This window comes from Corvus kubaryi, unplaced genomic scaffold, assembly GCF_017639235.1.
Source record: "Corvus kubaryi isolate FWS band 111438036 unplaced genomic scaffold, C.kubaryi_AGA036_p1.0 128, whole genome shotgun sequence".
Classification (NCBI taxonomy): Eukaryota; Metazoa; Chordata; class Aves; order Passeriformes; family Corvidae; genus Corvus; species Corvus kubaryi.
The window spans coordinates 640011-646010 of record NW_024580663.1 but is presented as its reverse complement, the minus strand read 5'-3'; positions in this window follow the sequence as shown (position 1 = coordinate 646010).

Genomic DNA, 6000 nt, shown 5'->3' with positions numbered 1-6000 from the left:
CTCCCCCAACACCCTGAAAGAAACAGGGTATTTCCTAGCTAATTTGTATGTGTCTAATTTTCATATCAACAAAGCAAAGTCATGATTTGAGGCTTTTTCGGCTTTGCTTTCTTTCTCACCACATTCCCGCTCTTACTGAGTCTGTTTCCATTCCTCCACTCCTCTCCCAGATTTCAGTATCCGCAGGTTTCTGGGTTAACAACAAAATAACACAGGCTGGAACCTGTTCAGATGACTCTTTTTTTATTAATTATTTTTATTTTCTTGCTTGGAAAACCTTTTCCCCTCTCTTTCACCCTCCCCGCCAGGGAGTTCAAAGGGACATGTTCGCAAACAGGGGCAGGGCAGCTCTCTCCACACCCACACTTGCCACCTTGAGGGAGGGAGCGGCACGAAAACTCGCTGGTGAACATTTGTGCAAATATTCATTTGGCATCTGCTAATGTCAAGTCTGGCTGGATTGGGGCTCGGAGCTGCAGAAAAGCATAAATGAGTCAGGCAGACAGCAAAAGCCGAGCTCTTCGTTATGCAAACAGGAGCCTCTCACAGCAGCTCTTGTGCACAGAGAAGGGGCTCCTGCTCCGTGTCATTTCTGTCGTGCTTTGTCCTGCCCTTTAGTTACGATGGATTTTCTCATGCAAAGCCCCTGGTGTGCTAAATGCTGGACAAACCTCCAGCCCCAGAAAGCACAGCCCAAATAATCCCCGTGTGACGTGGAGAGCCCGGCTGCAGCAGCAGCAGCAGGGCCGGGGGCTGCTGAGCTTTGCTGCTGTTACTGCCACATCACCTGCACACGGGAAGCACACGGAGCTCCACCAGCCTCTGGTCCTGCCAGCTCCCTGGCTATGGCAAACGAAGCAGAGCAGGTCGCAAGGGAGGGATCCCTGCCAGCACAAGCAAAATGTTCAAACGAGTGCAAATAACCCACTCGCCCAACATTAATGGGGCAGCCACAGCTGGGTCGTGTGGCTTGTCAATAAAGTGTCCACATGTAAAAACAGACCCAGGCCTAAAGGTTGGAGTCACTTCCCCTTCATTTACCTGGTGACAAACCTTCCCTGAAGCCAGCAGGACCTTGTGGGGCACGGTTGAGCTCCCACAGCCATAGGAGGGTTTTCACTGCAGGAACTTTATCCCTGCCATGTAAATTCAGCAGCAGCAATGCAGTGGCTCACAGACCACACAGTCTATAATTTAGCAGTAAATTAAACAAGGAGCAGGATTGCTTCTGCGCTGAGTGCACGGATCCTGGGAAGGAGTCACAGCACACCTTGCTCTGGGGCTTCGGATACAAACTGCTCAGAAACACTTGGATGGCAAGAGCTGGACTGGCCATGTCAACATGGCCCTGATTCACCGAGCAGCTGCCCTCCTCTCTTGTCCCCTGCTCTGGCTCAGTGCTGCCCTGCCGTGGGTGACACAGGGCTGGGGGCAGGAGGAGAGGGCCTGGCGCTGCACTGCTAACCATGGGAAAATTCAACATTGCCATTTCAAAACTTAAGAACTGAATAATCAATATCAGAGCTGACTGGAAATCTCCACACATTCACAGCTAAGCAAAAATTTTGCATCGAAGGAAGCCTGTATTTTTGTCAAAAGCAGAAAACCTGGGACCTGAAATGCATTCTTTTCACATTTCAATATTTCTAGACTTTGTTTCCAGGCTGGAAAAAGACAAAGAACTTTCCAAGAAAAAAAAAAATCAACCTGGTTGAAAAATGCAAAATTTAATCCTTTTCCTTTAGCTGTACTTTTCAAGGCACAAAGGACAAAATTCCCAGTCATATTTCACCAGACCCCTAGCTGATTCCTGATTTAATGTTTAGTCCTTGTTTAATCATCCCAGTCCAACCCCAGGCTCACCACAGCCTTGGCGAAGGTGTCCCCTGAGGTGGTGCCAGGACCAGGAACAAGTGAGGGTGTCCCTGTGTGCCCCAGGCCAGTGGTCACTGGTGCACGGTGGGGTGGGAGCTTCTCCAGCTGCACCCCCATCCCTGCCTGGGTCACACCATGGCCAGAGCAGAAAGGGCTGCTGGCTCTCCCAGCAGCTCCCACCAAGCCCAGCTCCCTCCCTGTTCCTTTGAATGGCTTCCCACTGCCAGAGGGCAGGATTAGATTGGATATAAGGAGGAAATTCTTCCCTGTGAGGGTGGGCAGGCCCTGGCACAGGGTACCCAGAGCAGCTGTGGCTGCCCCTGGATCCCTGGCACTGCCCAAGGCCAGGTTGGACAGGGCTTGGAGGAACCTGGGATGGTGGAAGGTGTCCCTGCCCAGGGCAGGGGTGGGATGGGATTTAAGGTCCCTTCTGACCTGAACCAGTCTGTGATTCTGGGACACATCCCAGCCAGAGAAGTCCTAGGAGAAAACCTGAGCTCTTCCAGGGTGCTACAGTGTAGGTGTGGGTGCTGGGTGTGGGTGTTGGGTGTAGGTGTTGAGGGTAGGTATAAGTGCCCAACCAAGAGCAGAGACTCGTTCCTTAGTGATGCAAACAGCTAACGAGTGCAGGACAGGCAGGTGAGCCGGCTCTCTTGCTTTCACCACTGCACCCTGAGCAAGGATCCCTGCACCCCCACCAGCATCCCTCCCCACTCCAAGAGCAGCAGGGTCTTGGGTTCCTGGGTTTGACTGAAAACATTGGGGAGATGAATCTGAATTCCCCCTCATCAGACTAAAGACTTCCTTATTATTTATGACTGGGAAAGATTCCCACCCGAAATGTGTGGCTGGTTGTAATTTAAATGTTTCTTCTAACTCAGGAAATTTCCAGGAAGGTCTCATAGTAAACACAATAATGTGCCCACAAGTTACAAACCAGTGATCCTGTTTGTTTAATTCATTTACCCAGAAAAATAATGAATACAAAACTGGTGGGTTTTTGTTTGTTCCCTAAAACAATGTTATCAGTACATGCCCTCGGTGCATTTTTGCTGCAGTTATAAAGGTTTTTCCAGCTGGAAAGTGAGTCAGCTTAACTTTATTCTTTTAAACTAATGACCATTTAATGTCAGATAAAAGGTTTAAAGGAAAGGATTAAGTACCACTTTCAACAGAGATGGTGGGAGATAATTGACTCAATTTACCCCTGATATCACTGCAGGACACCGAGTGCATGTGTTTGAAACACAGCAGGGCAAGGGACCCCACCGCAGGCCCTCCATGCAGGTGGGTGCTCACATTTTCCCCTCCATCGTCCCAGCACACCCAACACCTCTAGCAGGTGTCCCTGTGCCCTCCAGGAAGAGGCACTTCCTGGTCTGGAACCAGCAACACCTTTCAAACAGCAGAGAAGTTGCCTGAGAGATGTGAAGCTGATAATACACCCCCACAAGCAGATCATGAAACAAAATGCTCCAGTGCAGATATTTGCCAGCAGACAGAGGCACAGCCCTGCCCTGATTCTCTAACCTCCAGCCACAGTCACATTTTCACCTGCACTCACCGCCACTTCTCTGGAAACCGAATGACTTTTTCCTAATTTTCATCTCTGCACGCTCCTATGATCCATTTTTTTCTGGCATTTTCAAGGACTTGGGGCAATTTCTCCCGGAGCAATGATTTTCTGACCTCTTTGAGGAGGACAGACCCCACCAGCAGGGCTGCTTCAGGTGTCATTGCTCCCCTCTGCTCACTGCCAAACCCACCCTGGAGCTTGTTGTCTGTGTCCCAGGGACAGCGTGGCCCTTTTCCCTGTGGCTGTGAAGCTGCCAGGAGAGGCTTTGATTGCTGTTCTGGTGTCGGAACCTCTTGGCTCGGGTGGAAAGGTGTTTAATGAAGCACAGCCGTAAGATACTCACTCCACCTCTGCTCCCTCGCTACACAGAAGTCACCTATAAATTTACATGTCATGAATTCCACCCAAGGGCAGGGTTTGGGTCTCTTTGCCAAGTCAGTCACCTCCTGCAGGCGATCCCTGCCTCCCGAGGTGGCTGGCAGCTGCCCGCGGTATCTGGCGTGCTCCAAGCATTTGGAGAGTGATGCCCTGGGAGAGAGAAGGACTTTGCCAGCTTTGTGGCTGAGCTGGTGGCAGGTGGAGCGAAGGCACCCCATGTTTGGAGGATCCACCTGGAAAGTGTGTCTTGCCTTCATTGTCTTCTCTCAAAGCAGGCCGCAGTCTGGGTTCACACCTTTCAGAGGTACGAAGCAAACATCCAGCCCTGAATCACTTGGCTGCGGCAGCAGATGGTAGATTAGGGCACCTTGGGCCGCCTTCAGACCACCCAGGGCAGCGTCTGCCGGCAGCGCCCGCAGCTGGGCCCGCAGCTGGGCTGCTCAGCCCTGCTCCTGGAGAGGACACCCAGCCACTGCAGGGCCCCAGAGCCCCCGGAGCCAGCCTCGCCTCCCACCCAGCAGCTGTTTGTGGTGCTTCCCAGCAAACCATGCCATGCAGCCGTTTAGATTCCTGGAGCAAAGGGCCTGCCGTGTGCATGGATCTCCTCCTGAAATCACGGGAGAGATCTGGCTGCGAGGTGCCAAATGGATGGGACTTGAACACCCAAATCCTCCGGGCACCAAAAGATCTCAGCCCGAATGTATGTGAGGAGCTTGTAGGATCAGGCTGCGAAACACAGAGGGCAAAACTTGCCATGTTCAAGAACAGATGAGTAATCCCAACTTCTCCACCTCCAGAATGGGACCACTTGTGCTTAGTTGTCTGGCTGGCTGATGTGAAAGGCAGTGAGGGCTGGACAAACTCTGGGGCGCCCTGTGAAGGGGTAGGACAGTTCTCCTCTCCAACTCCACACAACACACGGCCATACATCCCTGCCACACCCCACACTGGCACTGTCTCGGTGGTGAGCAGATGGGATGTTCCCTCTGTGACACAGGAAGGACTCTGGAATCCAAAAAGCACTGAGAGAAAAGGCAAGGTAGGGTTTGCAACCAGGGTTGCCACATGGGCAAAGGTGTCCTTGGAAAGAGGTGCCTGTGGAGCTTCTTGTGGGGGTGGAAACATAAAAGACCAAGGATGGACCCTACAAGCATCCTATGAAGCCACTTGTAGGCAGCATCTTTGCTGCTCCTTCAGCCAGCACAGGAGTGTGAGAACAACAGCCCTCTGTGACACAGGACAGGGTAGGGACTCAGAGCACATGTGGGGTTATTTCATTCTTTGTCCAGAGCTATTTAACATGGATGAAACAAAGTTGAACCCCAGCAGTTTTCACTGGGCGGGATGGGTGAAGCACCGGTCTGTAAGGGGGTGTGCTGCCCTGCCCCTCCGAGGCTGGTCTCCGGGCTCCCGCTGTCTGATCCCAAAGCTTAGTTTCCATGCTACATGTTAATTTTCCCCAAGTCAAGAACCGCTCTCTTTCAGCAGTCTTGACGTTTGCTGCCTTTCATTGAATTTCTCTGTGTTGGGAGAGCAGGTGAGTGGGAGATCCCAATTTACTTTCTCTGCAGTCTAGACTATTCATTACTTTCCTGTCTCTAAATGAAGCAGGCACAGTCCTTTCAATACCTACATAAAGCATTCCCTCACCAGGCCTCTAAGTATTTTCATTGTCAGCCTCTGAACACTTATTATTTCCACTATATCCCCTTTTGAGATCAGATATCCAGAGAGAAGCTCGGCGTGTTAGCAAGGGTCCCCTCCGGATCTATGCTGTGAGCAGACAGGAATTAGGGAATATTTTACATCCCTCTCTTTAACCATCCTCATATTTTGTTTTACTCTCACAACAGCAAAGAGGAAAAAAGACCCCAGAGTGGCTGTGATTGCGCTCATTTTGTGAGTGTAAATGATTACAATTAACGTGGAGCCCGACAGAGTGCAGGCACAGCTCGAATTATTCCTCGCCATGCCTTGCCTTGCAGTTATCAGGGGTGAATTTTATCTGCCATTGTGCTGCCCATTCACCTAGCTTTGTGTGGTCTGACAATATCTCAACCCAAGGTGGTATATGGTTGCAGGCACTGCCGCTCTCGTTATTTACAATGGCTAATTAAGATCCTGCTACAACCTTCATCCCACCCTTAATTCTTATGAAGCAGCCAACAAAA